The sequence below is a fragment of the Emydura macquarii genome, unplaced genomic scaffold, assembly GCF_026122565.2.
Source record: "Emydura macquarii macquarii isolate MOO-44397 ecotype Brisbane River unplaced genomic scaffold, CSIRO-AGI_Emac_v2 contig_2636, whole genome shotgun sequence".
NCBI classification, from domain to species: domain Eukaryota; kingdom Metazoa; phylum Chordata; order Testudines; family Chelidae; genus Emydura; species Emydura macquarii.
In genome coordinates this window covers 46,713,896-46,723,427 of record NW_027132773.1, presented here as the reverse complement: position 1 = coordinate 46,723,427, position 9,532 = coordinate 46,713,896, and the positions used below count along the sequence as shown (strand labels likewise).

The 9,532-nt window shown below is 43.9% G+C and overlaps 1 long non-coding RNA gene across 2 annotated transcripts; it reads right to left on the bottom strand.

The window, feature by feature from the left end:
* Positions 1–2,935: 2,935 nt before the first annotated feature.
* LOC137163992 (uncharacterized) lies at positions 2,936–8,784 on the bottom strand. Of its 2 annotated transcripts, none has more exons than XR_010922893.1 (3): positions 8,691–8,784; positions 4,798–5,251; positions 2,936–3,490 (listed from the first exon to the last, which is right to left on the bottom strand). It is a non-coding gene; the product is annotated as an uncharacterized lncRNA (long non-coding RNA). The 2 variants fall into 2 exon arrangements; XR_010922894.1 differs by having other exon boundaries at positions 2,936–3,428.
* Positions 8,785–9,532: the final 748 nt, after the last annotated feature.

The window sequence follows — 9,532 nt, the reverse complement described above, 5'->3', positions numbered from 1 at the left end:
GCTGGATGCTTGGAATCCCCAAAAAACCTGAATGGCTCATGAGTCTGGGTTATATACAGAATGATTCAGTGGTGCACTGAAAGAAGGTTAACTTGATTTCCATGTTTTGTTTTATTTGATTTTTTTTAAAAACAACACTTGAAAGCTTAAAGTTCAAATTAGGTGAACAGTATGTCTCCTGTTGGAGAGAATCTCTACATTCCTATTATTAATGTAGCACATTTACTGGAGGGATACCAAGATTATTGGCTCAGAACAGCAAAGATTTCTCCTGATTTTTCCATCGCAATAAAATAGTGCAGGGTTTACTAGTGGATGAAAAGGGATTTGGAAATAAAAGATGGGAAATTCTTATCTTGTATCTGGAGTTTTGAAGACTCTATGCTTAGATGTGTAGTTCTGACAGTTTTGATTTATAGCCTGATGAAATGTGATGACGTCCCGTAGACTAATTTACAAAACACAATAGAATGAATTCACCACATGCCAAAACTGGAACAAAAGGGAAAGCTAGATACGAAGAATCACATTGGCATTTAATCACACTTTATTAGTTGGGCAAGCTTTAAATATTAGAAATGTGGTCAATTATTTATAAGCAAATTGTTGCTACAAAATTAATTTGTGACTAAAATAATCTAAATCAATCTCTTTTACAATTATGCTTTGATCTAATTTTTGGGGAGGATAAAATATGTCAGATTTAAAGTTGGCTCCATATAGGGCAGATGGAATCCACTGTTAGTTTTAGATACAAGGAATAATTGATCAAATTCTGGATTCAATTACATGCATGCAACTCCATTGTACTTCAAAATCTTTGAGTATGTGTCCCGGTGGGGTGGGTCAGCTGGAAGAGCTAGTTAATTAGTTCATTATCTGCTCAAATTTGAATTTTTTTCCACCATTAGTTAGCAAGGCTCTGTTTGAAAAGGATTATGTGTTGACAGATAGACAGAGGGGTGTTGGAAGATCCTATAATGTTTGTTGCAAGCTCTTTTGTTATGTGGCTATGAAAATGATGGAGAAAAAGCATCTCTATTATTCCTGATATTCCTTTAATTTTAAATGTTGATGTGAGCTCATGAATTTTAAGTCACTTTGCTATATAGTGATATTTATTTTTATCGTATGGAATGGCACTCTTGTTTTTATTATAGTGTATTTATCTTTTAATTATATTTAGTACCTATATTAGTCTCTTAATCCATAGATTTCAAAGTATTTTACAAAGGAAGGTGGAAAACTATTGTCTCCATTTTATTGATGGGGAAACTGAGGCAAAGAGAGGTTAAGTGACTTGCCCTAGTCACACAGAAAGGAAGGGAAACTGGGTCTCTTGACTTTGTACATTGGACCTCACTGCCTTTCTTTCTGATGCATAGATTTTGAACAAATGTATCAATTGTGCTGAAGACCCAAATACTTTTATTGTTATAAAGCTAAAGCTTCTGAGATTATTATTTTTTTTGGCCTGTTTGTTTTTGGTTATTTATTTTGCAAAATTCAGAGCCAAAAAACCCCCTACTTAATACTGACAGACTCTCCAGTCTCTTCATTCTAATCAGTTAGCTACCAACAGGATTTTTCTGTGGGATGAGGAAAATGAAGGTGTTTTGCAACAAGTGGAAAATACTTTTTGGAAACACATTGAGGGTTAAATCTTGCTCATCTCAGTCCCCCGCCTACTTGCTGAAATCAATAAGATGTTTCTGTGAGTGAGTTGGCTAGGATTTGGCCACAGATGTATGTCCTAGCCCCTGTATAAAGCCAAGCCAACAGGGAACTGTTTTGAATATTAAGAAACTGACAGAAGAGATGAGTGAATTCAGTTAAACCTTCAAGCCTACCGTGATTAATGCAGGCCAAACTGAATAACACTTTCTGATGTTCAGGGAACTTCACAAACATCCTCCCGTTAAAGGTCTACAGCATGGCCTGTGTGACCTCCCTGACTCCTAATCTTCCACATTATTGCCCTGTTAGAAGAAGCCAGCAGCTTGCTACTTCCTGCTAGTCATTCCCCTTTTCTTTCAGGGGCCTATGTGCTAGAAGGGCACACACTTTGTTGTTTTTGTAGGCCAAGTTCACACCAGGGGCTCCCTGCATCCCTCGCTTCTCCCACAAGCTCCCTTTATGCCATCCTCCCATTCCCCCCTCCCCCCCACACCAGGGTTTCCCCATTTCTCCCTGCCTCCACTACAGGGGGTCTGTGACCTGCCCGTTTCCCCTATGCTCCTCCTTTCCCCCTCTGCCAGTGGCTCTGTGTGCTTCCCATTCCCTTCTCGTCCACGTACCCGGGACTTTGTGTATCCCTGATGTTGCCCTCCATAGGGTTGTCCCCATTCCCCACAATGGTAGGAATTCTCTCCCCTTCCCCATAATGTTATCCCTCCTCCTCCCCACATGCCAGGGGCTCTGTGTGCCCCCCATTCTCTCCTTCCCTCTCACCATTCTTGGGTCTTAACTTCCAGCCAGAAAGAAAAGTCTTCCAGGGTGTCAGCATTTTAATCTGTGTTGGGGCGATTGGCAGAGCTGAGATGGTGGGTATTGCTCTTTTGGAAGGTGTTAGTCACTGCCCTCAACCGGTTCTTTCAGCTATAGATCGTTACAGAGGTGGCTGAAGCTCTGCTAACCAGATGCAAAAGGCCCCATTGGAAAACTGGAAGAGGGCAAGTTTCACCAGAGTCAATAGGATGCTCTGCTCATTGATGCCTAGGAAGTTCCCCAACATTTTGGAACTGATTGGAAGGCGTGGTCAAAACGTACCTGTTACAAACAGAGAAATGCCATCGAGCTGAGGATGATGCCTCGCAAACTTAGCCAACAAGGCCTGCTCAGCCTCAGGGGTGGGGGGGCCTCGTCTTTGAGAGATGCTAAGGTAGCCCACACCCTAGCTGTGGCCTGGAGTTCCTTCCAGGGCAGCCCCCCCTCACAAGAAGATAGCACAGCAGGTAGAGGGAGCCAGCCCTGGGTGAGGGATCAGGGAAGTTGTATAGAGGGCCTGTAGGTAGGGAGAATAGGTTGAGTGAGGCTTGAAGAGACAGGATCTGGGAGAGGAACTTGGAGATTTGAATAAGCCAGATCCTTCTGTGCACGGGGACCACATTTTGCTGTTCTGATCGCACAAAAGAGGCTAGTAGTCTGTGAGAGAATCACCCCAGCATAGGGTAGTGCAGAGTCAGCAGAGAGGCTCCTCCACTATTTCCTCTCCCTGATGTCACAGAAGGACCTGTAGATTATTGTGGCCTACACATCCCTCAGTACAGGCCTGCAGCCACTGGCTGTCTGATCACTGTTTCGCTGCACCAACAGCCACCCTGGGGGAAGGGAGTGCAGAGTGGGCTCTCTCTGTTAAACTGCAGGGAACCCACTCTCCAGCAGCTATAGTCTGGCCACTCGCGTGTATATTGACGGTGTCCCTGTGGCTACAAAGAAGAGAACAGTGCTGTAAACAAAGGCAGCACTAAGTGCGTCAGACAGAGCAGACCTGTTCGTACGAAAAGAGGAGGGGAAAGATTGTTACATGAGCTTCAGAAAAGCGCCATGGCCTATTCCATAGCTGTATCTGGGATGCCCACTAAGTGTACCGGGCCTAAACTGTTCCCTTCTTTTCATAGATTCCAAGGCCAGAAGGGACTTTGAGGATCATCTAGCTGACTTTCTGTCTAACACAGGCCATAGAGCTGCCCCAAAATAGTTCCTAGAAAAAAAATCCAGTCTTGATTTAAAAGTTTTCAGGATGGAGAATACACCACGACCCTTGGTATATTGTTCCAATGTTCTCACAGTTATAAATTTACACCTTATTTCCAGTCTGAATTTATCATCTAGCTTTTGGATTGTGAGGTAATTATTGCTCCATTTAGGTGCTCCAATCCTCCCTCCTTTGGTCTTATGCTTTCCAGAGGCACTTATAGTCTATGGCAGCCATGCACAAACTGTGGGCCTTGGAGAACTTGCTGATCATGTGTAGACTGTCTGATCACATGATTCTGGTTCTCCTCCTTGACTGCAGGAGCTAAATTACATTATCCTTTTTAGTAATACTTCTCCATGTAAACAATTGCTGTAGTTGCCAAATATTACCTGAGTGCGAACAGGAGGGGAGGTTGGTCCAAGCAACCACCAATGAGAGAGGACGTGGTCTGCGTCATTGTGAATGGCCGAAGGAAGGTAACACAAGAATGTTTATTAAAATACAGCCCACACTATTAAAAGGTTGAATCAAGAGACCGGGGTTCTATCCCTCACTCAGTCACTGTCTGGCCTCGGGGAAAGTCATGTGATCACCAAGTACCCAATCTAAATGATCACATTTGCCTATTATTATTTTATAGTGTCCATAAATGTGCTGCGTTGATTTTCATTAAAGCAAGGAGAGATTGTATTCACAGAAGACATGGAAAAATCCTGCCCTAAAATGTGTACAGTCTAAAACTGAAGACGTGACAAAGGACCCAACCCAGAGCCCAGTGAAGTCAATGGAAAAACTTCAATGGACTTTGGATCAGGTCCAAAAATAAGTGAGGATCACAAAGAACAGGGGGATATCTGTCAATGAAAAGCACTGCAGAAGTGCACAGTATTACTAGCATCCCCCAAGCCTTCCTATAATAGTTCAGAAAAGCAATAGCTGTCATGTTGTGTTATTTAAGTAAAAGCTGCCATTAGCCTTGTCTTGTTCCGATCAATACAAGATAAATGATGCATTTATTTTTTGTTGCTTTTTAGGCTTTGGTTTATTAAAGAGCCACTTCTCCCATCACTCCATATATTAGCATCTAGAGCACTCACCTTTGGCATGCCAATGATTGATGGTCTGGGGATGTGAGTATGGACTGTAGCAGTATCATGGTCCGGCTCGTTAGCAGGAAGCCTAGACGAATCGGTAACAGTAGGTGCAGTCTGAGCAACAACATGATTCCTTGAATTGCTATTTACGCTGTTGTGTTCTTCTGAGCAGCTGCTGGCTTTGAACGTCTCCTCCCCAGCTTTCTCTCCCCTGTGACTCACACTGCCGGCTCCTTTTGCAGATGGCTGAGTGCATACCATTGAGTCCGTCTCAGCCTTTTGCACCTCAGCAGCTAAGGGGTTTACGTCGGTTTGATCAAAAGCCGTGTTTTCTCGCACACTTCCAAAACAGGTAAGCAGGGCCGAACAAGGGAACGGATGCATCTTGGCTTATAGAACGTTGTCTCTGCCTAGCCTGCTTTCCACCAAAGCATAGTCAGCAGCCAGCATTCACATCCTAAAGAGAACCACAAAAAATAAAGGCTGGAAGGATAATGACTTCAGAGAAGGGGTTCCTCTCTTTAGGAAGCCTGGAGTGACAAGAGCATTCCAGAGGCTTCTCTGGCAATACAGTAGGAGCTGGGTACTATCCAAAGCCCTCAATCCTCAGCCAGCCTAATATTCTCCAGCTACTATAGTCTTTGGGCAGGAGAGGTGCAGGTACAGTGAAATCATTTGAGACAGTTTCATGCTCTTTCCCAAAGCTGTCAGCGGTTAAACAAAGCTCTCACAAAAGCACCATATCCACAGCGGGCTACAGTTACAGAGCAGATGCTTCAGCGTTAGACAGCGCTAAGTCGATGGGGCTGCAGCCTCAAGTTACCTGGCCAAAGAAGCAAGAAGATAATGTAGCCTGATCTTCCCAGCTATAATAATACCAACGTGTGTATCAGTGACATCATAACAATAGCATAAACGGGTCCAGTTACACAGCTCAAGTATTTATTAACAAAGCAAAAATTGAAATTATGCATCACTGATGAAAATCAAAAATGTACTTTCAGGGCCCGGCTGGATCATTCATTATTAAAGAGGGAGGCTGGTTTATGCTTTTGTCAGAAGAGAGATTAGGTCCTATATCATCATCATCGTGTGATCAATTATATCATGCATCTTTTCAGGCCCACTGCTGCATGTGCACATAGGAGTCTGGCCCTTAGAAATGTTCCTTCTTCATATGATGGAAGCAATGAATAATGCACTGCTCATTTCTTTTTATTAATTTATCCACACCTTCCCACTCCTCTCAGGCAGTTCATGCTGCTCTTACTGACCTCCAACCCCTTGCAGAAATACACAGGAGAAGGGTTTCACGTAAAGTCAGGCTAAGAACCCAAGACAGGTGAAATAATGCGTAAGGGGTGTTGTTTTCTTTCTCAGCATGCAGTAGCTTGATGCTGGCCACTAACAACAGGGACACTTTGCTTAGTGAGGAAAGAAGGTCATGTGGTTACGGCACCTCCCTAGGCCTCAGGAAATCTGAGTTCCCTTCCCTGCTCTACCCCAGACTTCCTGCATGACCTTGAGCAAGTAATTTATTTTAGGCCCAGATCCTCAAAGGTATTTAGGCACCCACTGAAATCAATTATTCTGATGTGTCCATTTTGGATTGTGAGGCAATTCTTGCTCTATTTAGGTGGCTCCATTCATTCTGCCTTTGGCCTTATGCTTTACAGAGGCAGATGTGGTCAACAGCTGCTGTACTCAAAGTGTGACCCATGCAGCATTTGCTGGTTGTCTATAGAGATGGCTCGTCACATGGTACTGGTTCTCCTCCTTGACTGCAGCAGCTAAATTGTATTAGATCCTTTCCTGATACAACTTGCTCAGGTAAAAGGAGAGGAAGTGGTCTGTGTCATCATGAATGGGGGTGGAGGTGACATGAGAATGTACATTCTATTAAAATATGGTCCACGCTATTAAAAAAAAAAAAAAAGTTGAGTCAGGACACTTAAAATGTAAGAATGTGGAGGCAAGGAGAACATCCAGAGGTGGTTTTTTCCCCTTTTTTATATAAGCCAAGGCAAATGGTGCCCGACTCCCTTAGGTTCCTCTGAAAATTCTAGTCTAACTGTTATAGCTCTCTTCTTGTGGGCTCCCTAGAAGAAATGGCTTTAATAAAGGGTGCAGTAAGATGAGCACACTGGATTACAGTTGTCTGTGTGAGGAAGAATGGTCTAGTGGTTTGGGTGTGAGCCTAGGACTCAGGAGACCTGGGTTCAGGTTGCTGCTTTGTTGCAGATTTTCTGAGCTTGGGCAAAACACTTAATCACTCTGTGCCTCAGTTCCCCATCTATACGATGGGGACAATAGCACTTCCCAACCTCACGGGAGTGGTGTGAGGATAAACCCACTAAATATTGTGAGCTGCTTAGATATTGCAGTAATAGGAGCCATTTAAGTCCCCTATAGCGATATCCATCCCTCAAATACCAATGAACCTCCAAAAGCTCAGAGTTCAAACAAGTACCCAACAATCTGGGTATTTATTTGAATTACACACATGGTGGATATGTGAGAATGGGCTGGGAATGTCATGAGAACCAACTTTCTGACAAGATTTATAGTTCCTCTGTTTTAGCCTGGGCCTCAGAAGTACAAAGGGCACAGGGAAAACGTTCTTAAGAAGTTATCCAAACATTCCAGAACCTCCAAAGAGGTTCAGTTTTATTCTAAACATGGGCAAAAGTTTGGAGGGATTCTTATTTTCTCCAAACCTATTTACCCTTTCCTTAAAAATATCTCCCTCTACTAATCTTAGTGCATCAAGCTAGTTTGGGGGAGTGATTTTTTTTCTATTCCCTCAGAAAGTTTTCTATGCCACCTTCTACCCTTAATTGTGTATCTTGTCTATGTCTTTGAGTGCTTAGTATATATGACTGCATATATGAGCTAGATGGGATATTGTACACTACAGCATGCTTTTGAGCCAAGGAGAACGGGAAGTGAAACAAAGGCTGATTACAGACACATAGGCGTCATGGCCATAGGGTGGATTGAACCTGAGACCTTCCATATCAAAAGCAAAGTCTTTCCAGTGGAGCTAAAGGAGTAACTTCTTTCAAAAAGGAGCAGTATTTTTTAGATTTAAATAATAAATCAAAAAGACACCTATCCAAGGCAGTAGGTGCTTTACCAGTGTTTCTCAAAAAGGGGGTACGTGAACCCCTGAGCATATATGGAGGTCTTCCAGGGTTCATCAACTCATCTATATATTTGCCTAGTTTTACAACAGGCTACATAAAAAGCACTAGCGAAGTCAGTACAAACTAAGATTTCATACAGACAATGTTTATACTGCTCCATATATTACACACTGAAACATAAGCACAATATTCATATTCCAGTCAATTTATTTTGTAGTTATATGGTAGAAATGAGACAGCAAGCCATTTTCCAGCAATTGTGTGCTGTGGGACTTTTGTGAAGCAAGTAGTTTTTAGGTGAGGTGAAACCTGGGGGTATGCAAGATAAATCAGCCTCCTGAAAGAGTACAGTAGTCTGGAAAGGTTGCAAATCACTGCTCTAGCCCACCACTCACACACTAACATCCCAGAAGAATTAAAGTAAACATTTCAGCAGCAACTCAGCCAGCCACATACAGAACATCCTTTCTATCCCTTCATCGGTGAGGGAAGTATACCTTCAGCCCTTTCCAAAAACCCTGTGCATAGAGCAGATTTTGATCTCTCTGGGTATGGGTACACAGCAGCTGGGAGAGTGCTAGCTAGACACGAGCTAGCTCTACTAGCTAGCAGTGTGGCCACAACACCATAGGGGGCAGCTCAGGCTAGCCACTGTGGCAAACAGCTAGCTTCTCCCTAGTGGGTCTCACGCTTCAACCCCTTGTAGTGGGTCAGGGAGTCCCCAATAAACCTGTCTCCCCTTGGAGGTACCTTACTCCAGCTTCCTTCTGCTGGCTGGGGCCAAGGGTTTTCTCCTTCTGTAGCTGCAGAGAAACACTGTTACTAGTCTTCTAGCAACTTCCTCCTCCAATACTTCTCCCTCTCCCTTTAGGGAAGGCAGGGTTTAAGTACACCTGGACTAGCCCTTCATTGGGTCCAGCTGTCTCTAATTGCCCTGCAATCATCTCTCCCCTGCTTGCAGGAACCAGGGTTTTTGGACTTTTAGGGCTCATACTCTGGCCCTGGTATGCCCTTTTGAGGCCCTCTAGCCTGACTTTATCACACCACCCAGGTACATACCCAGGGGGTCGGGTGGGATTGTACTAGGGTGGCTAGCCCAAGCCACTGCTGGTACCACCACACTGCTAGCGTTAGTGCACTAGCTCAAGCAGCATTAGTGCGTACCTGTGCTAGGAAACACCCTCCCAGCTGCTCTGTACACATATCATTGGAGGGCCAGTCACTCGTGTGAGACATGACCATACACACTAAGCCAGCCTAATACTGTACATGTGCATGTTGGTTTGAGACAGGGCATGTGCTGTAAGCGATGCATAGTCCTGCATTACCTCTGACTGGGAAATGCATTGGCTGCATGGGTCCTGTCATGCATCTGCTGTTTGTGAACACTTTAAAAAAACATTTGCAATCAACCGATGGTCAGATCCTCAGTGGGTGTGAGTCAATAGAGCTGTAATGACTTACACTAGCTGAGGATCTGGCTGTGAATTTAAGAGACCGAGAAGCCACTTGACATGTGGAACTTTCAAAAGACGCTTCAGGTGACATGGAGCTGAGTCAGGGGGTGTTTATCTTTGGAACCATCTCTATAG